Source organism: Cryptomeria japonica, chromosome 5 (assembly GCF_030272615.1).
Source record: "Cryptomeria japonica chromosome 5, Sugi_1.0, whole genome shotgun sequence".
NCBI lineage: Eukaryota > Viridiplantae > Streptophyta > Pinopsida > Cupressales > Cupressaceae > Cryptomeria > Cryptomeria japonica.
The window spans coordinates 395,899,615-395,914,802 of NC_081409.1; positions in this window are offsets into that span (position 1 = coordinate 395,899,615).

Sequence of the window (15,188 nt, forward strand, 5' to 3'; positions counted from 1 at the left end):
GATTCTCTAATTGATTACATTCTAATGGGCAATTATAATTTTATATATATATATATATAGATCCAAAGAATCCAGTCAGCCCAAAAGGGATCAAAACCCAAAGAACAAGACCTAACATGCAAAATAAACAAGGTTGGCCTCCACCAAGAGATTCCTTCAAAAAATCCAAAGGATGAAATGAAGATCACAGGAAAAGGTCAGCCACACACCAAGGAACATTAGAATCAACGCCCAAGGCTCTGCAAGCTTCAGAAAGGGGTTCTGGTAGATCACCAAAAAAGGTCCAGGCAACTAGTAATAAAGGACTGTCAACGGGTAACAGGAAGCTAACATGGAAATCGGTAGCAATATCTTGTTGGAAAAATGATCCAAATGTGATGCGGTCTAGAAGAAAGAAAGATGATCAAGTTTTGAAGTAGACTCCAACTCTATAGGATACAGTGTGCCAAAATTGGGACACACAGAAAGGAAAACTAAAACTACAAACAGAAACAAATTTTTTTGGTTGATGCAAGATTGCTATGAACCAGTGATGCTCTTGCATCAAGAAGGTCGGTTTCAATCAAAGAAAAGACCAGAACCACAACAGGTGTGGTTTTATAGCAGTTCACTCACGACCAAGAGTCAATTTCAAATCCACTGAGAAAAATTTATGGAGACCAAAGAAATAGGTGGCAAAACCAGTAGCCAAAAAGGAATGCACAAAGCTTGATCATTCCCGTGTCATTTTCCTCATTGAAAACTCAGAATGGAAGAATTTGTACAAATTTTTAGGAAAGGGGCTTTTTCTATTAAGTGGAATGTGGAATAGTTGGATTTTTCTAGGGTTCAATTATGGGTGGATGAAAACTGGGGTAAATCATGTGTTAACCCTTCCAAATGGATTCTACTTGGTTATATGTCCTTGTGATGTTGATAAAGAATGGATTTTGAATTGTGGTCCATTCCTTATGGGTGGGAAGGGTTTTTGCATTAAGGACTACACCCCAAACTTTGACCCCAAAAAGGTAGAGATTGTAGTGTTCCTAATTGGACTCAACTCTATAATTTACTCCATGAATACTAGGATATTGAGATACTTAAAATGATTGAGAACAAACTGGGTATCTTCCTAAAGGCTGATGAAGCCCTGGAGGTTTCAAAATTTAATATCTATGCAAGAATCTATATTTTATGACAGTCTATTATCCCCTACCCCAATATGTCAAACTAAAATTGGGTGAAGGCATTTAGAGACAAAGTATTAAGATTGAGGACCTTGCCAATTTATGTTAGGAACCGGGAAGGACAACTGAGAGGGGGTGTGAATCAGTTGTCAATAAAATGCAACCCAAAAGAAATTATTCCAACTTAAAACTCAGTGTCGGTAAAATAGATTAACAGTTATAGTATTACCGGTACAACTTAATGCATGAAACATAAAGAGAAACAACATCCGCAACACATGACACAAAGATTTTGACGTGGAAACCCTATAAGAGGAAAAACCGCGTTGGGAAACCTTACCCACAATCAGATGATACTACTGCAGATAGTAAGTGAATACAATAATGGGGTATGCACATGCAGAAAGGCCAACCACCTAGAGCTTACTGCTCAATCACAAAATTAGGAGTCACGATGACTACACAATTGGATGGTTAAATCCAATAACAATGTATTGCTTCAATTTAGCATCTTCAATATCGAATTCAGTATCGGTTTAAGCTCTGCGCATGAGGACCAAACACTTTCATGACCTTTAACAACCTTCCTTCAACCTTCAGATGATATCTGCGTGATTCACACAAGGATTTTCTTATTTTCATTCTTCACAATGATCTTAAAACATACGCACACTCCTCTTCCAAATAAGATCTTACAATTAAATCAATTACAAAACCTAAGACCTAATGATTAGGTCGGCTCCTAAAAGATATTACATTCAAATCAATTACAAACTAAGCCTTGGTGCAATACAATATGTCAACCTCAATACATTTACACATTATTCAATCAATAAATCATTTCCAAATAGTGTCGTGTTGATCTGGAACATGTTTTCCTATGCTAGTTCATAACCTGGACCTATCTGTCGATTAAGGCAAATATGTGAACCCGATCAGACCAATATGCAAAACACCAAATGCAAACATCCAATCCATGTCTTCGACATAACCAAATGCAAACATCCAATCCATGTCTTCGACATAACCAAATGATCTCCAAATGATAACAAGTCATCACCAACTTCCTAATCTGTCGGTGAAACATATACCGGTAATTGTGCATAAGCCAATATCCATACTGGGACCACAATGTGTCAGTTCATCAACAAACCAATATAACCAAAGTGCCAAATCAATAATGTAGACCTCCAGAAAGATAAGTGTTGACATCAATGACAAAACCAATGCAACACATAATGAAGTCATCCATAATACCAACAATCTCCCCCTTTGGCATTGATGGCAACACTGGATGGAAAAACATCTAAGTATCAAAACAGAGTGCCAACAATCTCCCCTAAATATATCACCACAAAGTTTTGTACCAAAAATAGAAATAGTATTGTAGACACTTAAAAAATAATTATTTTAATTATTTTTAACTCCTCACATAATTAATTAATTAATTATGTTAATTCAAATTCTTCTTAATATTAATTAATTATAATTAATATTGTCACTATAGTATGTGACTGATTTATTTAATAAATCAATCCCTTTCTTTTTTCATCTAAGAATTAAATTCTCTCAAATCCTCCTCTTAGCTAATTAATTTCAATTAATTAGTTAACTTACATGATTCCTACAAATCATCCTCCTAATCCATCATTAACCTAATAAATTCTTCTAAAAACTCCCTAAGCTCACTTAACTTTATTCTTCTAATTTTTAATTCCCTCCACTCATTCTCTCTCCTAGTCAAATCCTCCTACAAATCCTAATCCCACCTAACATTTCCTCTAAACCTCCTCCTAATGAGTTTCTAGTGGCTAATCATCATGATTAACCACAAAGTCAACTCCTTGTCCCTTCCATCCAACCACTATCCTTAAATGCTCTTTTCCTAGGTGAATGTGAGATTTTCAAAATCTCACATTCTTCTAGGCATCTCCTCTCCCAAGGAATTTTTAATTCCTTTTTAATCCTCCAATCCCCATGATCATCCCTTTTTGGAGAATTTTAAATTCCTCCTCCCCATTCTTCAAGAAATGTCACATCCCTTGCTCTTCTCAAGGCACATTGGGAAGTCTTCCCAATGCACCTTGAGGAGTGTGGAGACAAGAAATGCCTTTAAGACATATCTCTTGGGCTTTGTGTGAGCTCACAAGCAATCCTATCCATCCATTCTTCCTCTCCTCTTCCTATAAATTGAGGACTCCACCCCTTCATTCTCCATCTCCAAGTTTAGTAATATTATGCTACCGTTTTGAGCCTAGGAAAATCATCTTAGCACCCTGATCATGTCAAAATCATCCTCCATCCACACTTAATCATCTCATCCCCATCATCCTCCAAGATCCATCTCATTTGTGCACAACATAGGAGAGCCATCCACATCAAGCAAGCACGAGGATCACATCAAGTGGAGCATCATCCAAGGGTGCCTTCACTTCATCAAGCTCCATCCGAAGGAGAAGGTAAGATAGCAAGGTATAAGAATCGTCTTCGTGTTATTTTTATGTGATTTGGTTTATGCTTCATCTTCTTATGTTTTTAGTGTTTGATTGGCATATTAACAATCCTATCCACCTTGCTTCATTTTCCCCTCTTCAAGTATAACCAAAACCAAAATGCATCTTCAAAGTACAATGTTTTTTCATAGACATCTCTCCCCCTTTGACATAAAATACCAAAGCAATTAAAAATCAAAATCAGAACATAACATACAGCTAACTACTCCCCCTGAGTAGTAGCTCTCATTCATCAAACTGGAAAAAGGTTTTTTTGTTAGGCCTTGTCGGTTTGATGGTAATCTGCATCATTTAAGTCTTTGCCGATGGAATGATTACCCCAAGCTTCTCTCTGAGATATTCAAATTTTTCCTTAGGCAAAGGCTTTGTAAAAATATCTGCAATTTTCTCTTTAGTGTTCACATAAACCAATCTTACTTCATTTGCTTCAATGTTTTCTTTCAAAAAATTGTACTTAATAGAAACATGCTTTGTTTTAGAGTGAAATACTGGATTTTTTGATATATCTATTGCTGCTGAGTTATCACGGTAAATGATTACTGGTTCTTTGCATTTTACCTTCATATCCTTCAACATTTTCTTGATCCATAATACTCGAGTGCAATTAGTTGTTGCTGCAACATATTCTACTTTGTAGATAATGATGTGCAGGTCTGCTTCTTATTGATCCATGAAATTAATCTTTTGCCAAGAAAGAATGTGCCACCAGTGGTACTCTTTCTGTCATCCATATCTCCTGCCCAATTTGCATCTGTATATGCACATAACTCAAAATTGTCATCCTTAGGATACCATAAACCAAGATTTGTTGTGCCTTGCAAGTACCAGAAAATCCCTTTTACTGCAGTTTCATGATTTTATTTAGGATTGCTTTGAAATATTGAAACAATACATACTGCATTCATTATATCAAGTCTAGTTTGTGTTAAATACAGTAACCCTCCAATCATAGATTTGTACCTTGTCAGATTTATAGGAGCTGAATCATCCTTTGATGTCAATTTATCAGTTGTAGTCATAGGAGTGCTTACCGGTTTGGAGTTTTCCATTCCAAATTTATTCAAAAGTTCCTTCAAGTATTTTGTTTGACAAATGAATATACCTTTATCTATTTGAGAAATCTGCAAACCTAGAAAAAAATTTCTCTCCAATCATAGACATTTCAAATTCTTCCTACATCTTATTAGCAAAATCTTTGCATATCTCTTCTTCTCCTCCAAAAATGATATCATCCACAAATACTTCAATAACCAAAGTGTCATCATTGGTAATTTTGTAATACAAATTGTTGTTAGCATTACCTTTTGTGTATCCAAGCTTTAAAAGATATTTATCTAGTCTAACATACCAAGCTTTGGGAACTTGCTTAAATCCATATAAAGCTTTTCTTAATATGAAAACCATATCCTTATCATCTATTAATGAAAATCCATCAGGCTGCTCAATGTAAACTTCTTCTTCAAGATCTCCATTCAAAAATGCACATTTTACATCCATCTGATAAACCGTATAGTCCTTGTGAGCTGCAAATGCAAGAAATAGTCTTATTGCTTCAATTCTGGCTACTGGTGCAAAGGTTTCATTATAATCAATTCCTTCAATCTGAGAATAACCTTTACAAACTAATCTTTCTTTGTTTCTGATTAATTCACCATCTTCATTAAGTTTATTTCTAAATACCCATTTAGTTCCAATTATATTTTTGTCTTTAGGTCGGGGAACTAATGTCCAAGTATTATTCTTTTCAATCTATTCTAATTCATCTTCCATTGCTTTTATCCAATGTTTATCTTTACATGCTTCAACAATTGATGCTGGTTCAACTTGAGAAATTAAACATACCTCTTCATTTACCAATCTTCCTCTTGTCATAACACCTTGATTTTTATTTCCAATTATCTGATTTTCTGAATGATTCAATCTTACATGATTGGGTTTATTCTGATTTCCATTCATAGGCTAATGTTCTTCAATCATAGTTGAGTTTTTTGATGATACCGGTGTGACTAGTTCTTCATTCTATTATACTGCAATCCATGTCAGTTCATTTATAATCATTTCTACAGTCAGTTCAGAACCTATAGATCTTGATTCTCCTCTAAAATGTTCATCTATCTTCACATTAGTACTTTCAATTATTTTCTACAATCTTTTATTATAACATCTATATGCCTTGCTTCTAGTTGAATAACCAAGAAATATTCCTTCATCACTTCTAGGATCAAATTTGCCAATAGACTCATCTCTCCTAATATAGCATTTGCTTCCAAATATTCTAAAATATTTAAGAGTAGGAATATGACCGAACCATAGTTTATAAGGGGTCTTACCGGTTTCACCTTTCATGTGAACTATGTTGAAAGTATAGACTATATTTACTGCTTCTCTCCAGTACATATGAGGTATATTTGTTTCCATCACCATGGTTCTTATTGCATCCAGTATAGTTTTGTTCTTCCTTTCCACAACTCCATTCTACTGGGTGTCTAGTGTGTTGATAGTTGTCTTTTGATTCCATCCTCTTCACAAAATGCATTGAATTCCCTAGATGTGAATTCTCCTCCTTGATCAGATCTCAAACATTTAATTTTCTTACCGGTTTCATTATCTACCATTACCTTGTATATCTTGAATCTTCCAAAATCTTCTTATTTCTCCCTGAGAAAAGTAACCCAACACATTCTAGAATAATCATCAATTATTAGAATAAAGTATCTATCACCCTGAGGACTTCTTGTTCTTGTTGGACCACATAAATCAATGTGAATTAAATCAAGAATATTATTGGATTTCTCATAAATTCTCTTAAATATTGTTCTAACTTGCTTTCCCATTTGACATTCCTTACATATTGGATTATGAGGTTTCACAATCTTAGGTAAATCCCTTACTGTCTTGGTTGAACAGATCTTTACAATGCAATCAAAATTCACATGACAGAGTCTTTTATGCCATAACCAACTTTCATCAATCTAAGAAATCAAAAATGTCTTATTGTTGGTATTCAAGTGAAAGATATTACCTTTAGTCTGATTACCGGTTGCAATTTCCAATCTAATTCGGTTTATGATTTTGCATTTTCCATTCATGAATTGTAATTGAAATCCTTTTTCCACTAACTGACCAACACTCAAAAGATTATGCTTTAAACCTTCAACATAATAAACATTATCAGTATTGTGGTTACCATCCAAAGATATAGTGCCTCTTCATTTGATTAAACAAGCTTTGTCATCTCCAAATCTTACTTGACCTCCATGATATTCTTGTAATGATAATAATTTGATTTTATCACTGGTCATATGATGCGAGCATCCACTATCAATGATCCATTCATCATTTTCTTCAATTTTTGCTACTAATGCCTGCTCTACCAGTTTGACAACAGGTGTTGGTTAATCTTCTTTTATTGTAGCAAATGCCCATCCACTATCTTTTGGATCTTCATTAGAATCATTTGTAACACCTTCATCTACATAGTAACATGACTTATCTCTGTTTTTCCTAAATTTGTATCTCTGATATTTAGGGTTAGGCTTATATGTTCTCTTTGCCTCATCTCTTAGTCTTGAATGTCTATCAGGACACCTAGACGCCATATGACCAACTTTATTGCAATTAAAACATTTGAAAGGTGCTCTACCTTCATACTTACTTCCTACTGGACCTTTAGGCATCTTCCTTACAAATAGTGCTTCAAGTTCTTCAAGTTCTTCATTTTCTCTTCTGATATCTTCAAGTTCTTTTGCATAAAGTGCTTTCCAATCAGATTTGTCTGATGATGATGATGATGATGATGATGATGATGATGTTGATTCTTTGAAGGCTATATCAGTCTTGACTGTAGCAACAGGACCAAATTCTTCAAGCTCAAATGTTGAAAGTATTCCAACTAGAGTATCTCTAGATACTGATGTATTAGGCATTTTTCTCAACTCGTTAATAGTTGTCACTTTCATTTTGTAAGCTGATGGCAAAGATCTTAAAACTTTAGAAACAATTTCATCTTCACTTAAAGATCCTCCACAACATTGTATTCCTAAAACAATTTCATTAACTCTTTCCATAAATGCGGAAATTCTTTCATCCTCTTCCATTTTAAAATATTCATACCTGACCTGGTAACATTCTAGTTTTGCAATTTGACAGTGGAATCTCCTTCATTCAATGTTTCTAGTTTATCCCAAATATCTTTTGTTGTAGATCTGTCTAATAATCCCATGATTTGTTGATCTGATAATGTGATTAGAAGTGCTTCTCTTGCTTTGCAATCATTCTCCAAGTCTTTAGCTAAGGTTGGTGGATTAGGGTTATTCAAATTAGGAGTGACATAGCCATTCTTTGTAACATCCCATCTATCTCTTCCAATGCAGTTCAGATGTGTCTCCATTCTAATCTTCCATATACCATATTTAGTTCCATCAAGTTTGGGACTATCCTTCCTGAAGATATTTGTTGTCATAGGATCTCCTCAAGCTATTAGGCTTCTGCAAAAAGAGGACTAGGCTTTGATACCAATTGTTAGGAACTAGGAAGGACAACTAAGAGGGGGGGTGAATCAGTTGTCAATAAATTGTAACCTAAAACAAATTATTCCAACTTAAAACTCAATGTCAGTAAAATAAATTAACAGTTATAGTATTACCAGTACAAATTAATGCATGAAACAGAAAGAGAAACAACATCCACAACACATGACACATATATTTTGACGTGGAAACCCTGTAAGGGGAAAAACCACGTTGGGAAACCTTACCCACAATCAGATGATACTACTGCAAATAGTAAGTGAATACAGTAATGGGGTCTGCACATGCAAAAAGGCCAACCGCCTAGAGCTCATTGCTCAATCACAAAATTAGGAGTCACCCTAACTACACTGTTGGATGGTTAAATCCAATAACAATTTACTACTTCAATTTAGCATCTTCAATGTCAGATTTAGTACTAGTTTAAGCTTTGTGCATGAGGACCAAACACCTTCATGACCTTTAACAACCTTCCTTTGACCTTTAGATGATATCTGCATGATTCGCACAAGGATCTACTTATTTTAGTTCTTCACAATGATCTCAACACATGCACACACTCCTCTTCCAAATAAGATCTTACAATTATTTATATAAAACCTAAGACCTAATGGTTAGGTCAGCTCCTATAAGATATTACATTTAAATCAATTACAAACTAAGCCTCGGTGCAATACAATATGTCGGCCTTAATACATTTACACATTATTCAATTAATAAATCATTTCCAAATCATGTCGTGCTGATCTGGAACATGTTTTCCTATGTTGGTTCATAACCTGGACCTATCTGTCGGTTAAGGCAAATATGTGAACCCAATCAGACCAATATGCAAAACGCCAAATGCAAACATCCAATCCATATCTTCGACATAACCAAATGATCTCCAGATGATAACAAGTTATGACCAACTTCTTGAGCTATCGGTGAAACATATACCAGTAACTATGCATAAGCCAATATCCATATTGGGACCATAATGTGTCGGTTCATCAACAAACCAATATAACCAAAGTTCCAAATCAACAATGTAGACCTCCAAAAAGATAAGTGTTGACATAAATGACAAAACCAATGCAGCACATGATGAACTCATCCATAATACCAACAATTTATGCCCAATATACAAATAAAAAGGACATGCAAAGGAGGAATGTATGAAAGATTTGAAAGGTAAAGTTTTAGCCCATAATGCATTGCAAGACCTATTGATCAAGTTGACTAAAGCTGCTATAGGTGAAGCAGTGAATTGTAATGGTTTACCCTCAACAAAGGATGGAAACACAAAGGTGAGTGATAATTATAATAAAGGTGGGGAAATTGGTGTAGATGACAATTGTTGGGTTGGAACAGGGGATGCTAACTCTAAAATTCAGGATGGCAAATTGGAGGAGCAAAATTCTTTAGAAAATGATGGTTGTGTAGGCATTGATGGCCTTTTTCAAAAGAGCTCAAGTGTTGTAAAGGTTGATCTTCTTTGTGAAGAATATCTTGGTAAGGGTAGGGTTTCCTCATAACCTATGGAGAAAGTGGTGAATCTTAATATTGACATGGTTCTTGGAGAATATGAGTGTGGATAACAAGGACATGTTTTTGATGATGGATCAGAATAATGGCATGTCATTAGATAAGGGATGTGGAAATGAAGTTAGCAACCCTTTAGAGGATGTGACTTTCAAGATAGAAGTTTGAATTCACTAGTTACTGGTCCGCTTGAGACTAGGATTCTAATCCCAAATTTGATTGAAGAAGGGATTAATGTCGATTCTTACAATCATAGCATTTTCAAGAATATACAGATTTCCCCAATTCGCACCTTAAATTTCAATGATGATGATATTAATGACTTGGAGTCACCGAAGAAGGATTTCCCAGATCCCCTAGTTATGGAGGACAAAATTAATGATATGGGTGATTTAGAGGTTCAAGTTGTTATTGGTACCTTGGAGACTTGATCTCTCAGTTAGACAAAATCATTGCAAACTAAACTAAAAGTTGGGGATAAAAATTCACAGGTCCAAAATCTAATAGATTTCATTTGGAAATAGTAGGAAGTGCTAAAGGATGAACTAAATTGAGATTGAGAAAAGGCTATGCCTTTTCCCAAAGGTAATGAAGCTCCTTTAGTGTAATATCAAAGGTTGTAATGCCCCTAACAAATGATAATTGATCAGTGGATATCTTGATCAGTTGAGGCCAGATCTTCTTTTATTACAAGAAACAAAACTAAAGGATGGTAATTTGTTGTCTTTCAAATTTTGGTTTCAGTCTTGGGTAAGTTTTTTTATGGAGGCTGATGGTGCTTCTGGTGGGCTGGGAATTTTATGGAATGGAGCTATAGTTGATGTTTTGCTAGTCAAGTAGGAAAAATACTGGCAATGGGTAAGGGTATTCTCAAAATATTTACAATGTTCTTTTAGCACAGGCCCTTTTCTCTAGATTGTTTTCTGATTTTGGGGGTAAGGTTTGCATTTTGGATGGGGATTTCAATGCCACACTATCCCCTGAGGAGAAAAGGGGAGGCTCCAAATGGTTCAGTCATGTTCAATAGAATTTTAATTACTTTGTCATTGACAATGGATTGGTTGAAGTCAATTTTAAAAAAGGTGCTTTTACTTGGACTATTAGGAGGGCGGGGTTCTCTAATATTGTGAAAAAACTTGATTGTTTCTTTTTGGCCATGGATTGGGTGGAGCAACCTTGGTTAACTAAAGCTAATATTTTACCTCTTTGTGGGTCTGATCATTACCCGATTAGTCTCATTATACAAGATGATTTTTCTCCTCCAAGGTGTTCTTTCAAGTTCGAAATGATGTGGTTCAGGGCTGAGGGTTTTAGAGAACATGTTGAAGAGTGGTGGAAGAATGTTCCATTATGGAATGGTAAATATGCTTTTGTTTTTTTCAAGAAATTATAGTAGCTTAAGGATTGTTTCAAAAAATGGAATAGGGAGAAGTTTAAAAACATTTTTACAAAGAAAATTATTTTAGAAAGAAAACTAGAGGATCTCCATAATCATGTTATTCAGGTAGGGATGTCTGTAGACAATTTTGAGGAAGAAAAAAGTCTTCATAATGAGTACACAAAAATTCTAGCAAGAGAGGAAGTATTCTAGAGACAAAAGTTGTGTGAAACATGGTTAAAGGATGGTGATAGGAATGCAAAAAAAAAACACAACTCAGTCAAAGCAAGAAGGTCTTGTAACAAGATGTTTTCCATTAAAAATGAAGATGGAGTTGTGGTAACAAACCAAAATGGTATTCAAAATATTGTTGTTAGTTACTTTCACAATATTTTGACCAATGAGGACCCTCAGATTGATATTGATAATGACATTTTGAATGTCATTCCAAGTTGTATTAGTGCTGCCCAAAATGAATGGTTAATGGAAGTTTCTTATTTGGAGGAAGTAAAGAAATATCTTTTTGACTTGGGGGGGTGGGGATAAAGCTCCAGGTCCTGATGGTTTTCCTACGACCTTTTTTCAAAAGTTTTGGAATATTTTTGTTGAGGACTTAACGCAAGTTGTTGAGGAGTCTCCTGTTGGGGGATTCATGTTAAAAAAAATTAACAACACATTTATTACCCTCATTCCCAAAAAAAGTGATGTGGTTTCTTTTGGTGATTTTAGACCCATCTCTTTATGCAACATAGTTTACAAAGTTATCTCTAAAGTTATGACAAATAGGTTGAAAAAAACTTTGGATGCAATCATTTTGGAAGAACAGAGTGGGTTTTCGCCAAACAGGTCAATTGTGGAAGGAATTATTATTTCTCATGAAGCTATACATTCAATCAAAGTTGTAGGTATAGAGAATGATTATAAAACTTGACATCAAAAAGGCCTATGATGAGGTGAGATGGAATTTTCTTTTTAAGGTGTTGTACAAGTTTGGTTTCTGTCCATTATGGATTGATTGGATCAGAAGTTGTGTTTGTACTCCTCATTTTTCTATTTTAGTTAATGGTAGTCCCCAAGGTTTCTTTGAATCTTCTCAAGGGTTAAGATAAGGGAACCCAATTTCCCCCTTTCTTTTCATTATTATGGTGGAAGCTCCTGGCCGCTTGTTTTTTATGAGAAGGAATGATGGCTCATGGAAGGGGGTCAAAGTGGCTCAAGCTATTTCACATTTACAATTTGTTGATGAAATTATTCTTCTAGTGGAGGCATCCTTGATAGAGGCAAGGGTCATGAAAAGGACTATTGGTAAGTACACTAAGTTCTTTGGGAAAATGATTAATTGGTCAAAGTCTGATATTTATTTTTTTAATATTCCTCTCCAAAAGTAAGTGGAAATTTCCAAGATTTTAGAAATGCACATTGGCGGTCTTCCTAGCAAGTGTCTTGACCTTTTCTATTTTGGGGGGCTATGATGGGTTCATTGTAATCCTCATCATTTAATTTATCAATCCCAGGTGATGTCCATGGCTATATGCAAAAGAGAATTAATAAAACTTGCTTGACAGTCTCTTCTAAAGAACACTTGCAGAAATGAAAGCTAATCTAAGACGCACTTGCATGAAAGGAAATGATAATCTAAGGCACAATTGCATGAATTGAAAAGGATAAACTAATTCTCACTCTCTAAAAATAAAATACTTGCTTGAATTCAAATTTACTCTAAGAAATTCTGGAAAATACATTGCTGGAAATGAAACTAGTCTATCCTATTTCCTTAGGTTGAAACAAGCCTTTCTAATCCCCCCCTTTCCTTGATTGATTACAATATATTTATATAATTCTCATTCCATATCTACCCAATCAATCCACTAATAATGTGGATCCAAGGTCCTATTTTTAAGGGGTCGTTTACAAAACTTAAAGAAAACCGAAACTATTGTCCTTCATCCTGCCAATTTGTATTAGTCATTTTTTTGTCATGAACTGCTCCTTCCCTATTGTTAATCTTGCCAAACCCTCAAAAGGGGTTTTATACCTTGAGAAACAAGGGAGATAATCATGTTTTACTTAGACTGTATTTTTCACAATTTCTAGGTGCTTGATTTTCAGGAAGTCTCAAGTTCTCAATGTGAATGAAGGAATTATTCTTCAGTATAATTGACCAAATAATTTTTAATCATCATTAATACAATCATGAAATTAAATTAGATTTCTTTAGTAACTTGAGTTATCTTTGTTGGAGAAAGATAACGTAGTGTAGTGTCCAACTGCAACTTGCATGAAACAGATAATTTGCCTATTGATTTAGGAAAGACTGATTCTCTATGATTTTACATAAATTTTGGAGTGTGTTGGGATTCTTCAATAGTCTTCTCTATCTTCTCTTAATTTCTTCAAAGCCTTGTCAGGAGTTGTTTGGAGTTAATGTTTGGAGCTCTCTGCTGCAACTATTTTTGAATCTTCTTTTTGTCATGAGTTATTTAATAACTCATTCATTTGCATTGTAACATCTTGCACACTCATGGAGACATTAGAAGCAATTTGGATTAAATTTTTTTACTAAAAATAAACCAAATATCTACTTTATATCTTACCTTAAACAAGCTAATGAACTTCCAATTATTAATCAAATCCACTTTTGCAATAATACACTAAGAAGAAATAGATGATTTTAATGCGTTAAATATGAGACAGTTTATGGTGTCATCATCTTCACCACACTTAAAATGTTGCAGGTCCCTCTGAAACTTAGAATGAGCCTTCAAATTGAATAAATTCAATTTTATAATAGTTGCTCCAGGTAGCTCCTGACGGCTCCCAATTAGCATTTAAAATAAAATTTTAGATCTGACAGCTCCATAAATCTTGGAATAATCTTGTAGACACTTTTCTTCTTCTTTTTGAGTGGATTGAGTAGAATGAAATAACTTTAAGTTGAATAAGAGTAAAATAATAAAGCAAATACTTGATTTTACCTCATTTTTTTATGTAACCATCATGCATGAGTTGTAATTCACTTTCCCCACGATACATGCAAAGAATTTCTTCAACTTTTGAGAGTTGCAACTCGATTATTTATGTTGACTAACAACTTAGATTGCTTCAACATTGTTTTTGCTTCCATGATTTTGAATATTAGTGATAGAAATAGAGCCCAAGACAACAATAACCAATCATCCATGATGCCAAAATATTTGCAACAAGTTTTGAGTGTAGTAACTTGTACAAAAGTGCATGTTTACAACCCCAGAGAAGAGGAAATAGCATGTGCAAAGCACTTATTTACAAAAAGAAAACCTACCCTAACCTACTCTACTAAATGATGTAGAGAGGTTACACATAACCATTAACTGGTTATGAAAAATATCTTCCCTTTCTTACAATATGTTTCCATGCATTCAAATTTTTGAGAGAAGATAATGAAAAGAAGATGACCAAAATTTTGAAATCCAATGCTTCACCTTCCTTTGAAGTGGAAACCATCTCCATGATTTCTAATTCTAGAAAATGCATGGGTTTATTGGAGTGATATTGTAATCCTCTTTTTGATCTAGTGCATGCATGACTCGAATCAACTCCTTTTTCTTCAATTCTCTGATTGGGTATCCCTCCTTTCACTTCAAAAATCTACTTGGGCAGCCATTCTTGGACTTTGAAGCTCTCCAAATAATTCTCTCTTTCGCAAGCTTCTATAATGAAGATATAATTTCTTCATTATATTCTCCACCTCTTGCAAGCAATAATCCAACAATTCTTTCTTTAAATAAATATCCTTTGTTAGGACTTAGAGTGATGGTCCTCTAACTAAGGATATTTTGGAAAAAATAACAATGTTTCTCTTTAGATTTGGTATTTAGGGGTTTTGATTTGGTGTTTTGGAGGGGTTTTGAGAAACAAATCTTTCTTGAAGAACTTTTAAACCTAAAATGTTGTCAAACTAATTTTTTTGATTCCCTAATGACACCTATCCCTTGCAACAATGCTAAAAATGATGGGGTCATTGTAATCCTCATCATTTAATTTATCAATCCAAGGCATTGTCCATGGGTGTATGCAAAAGAGAATTAAGAAAACTTGC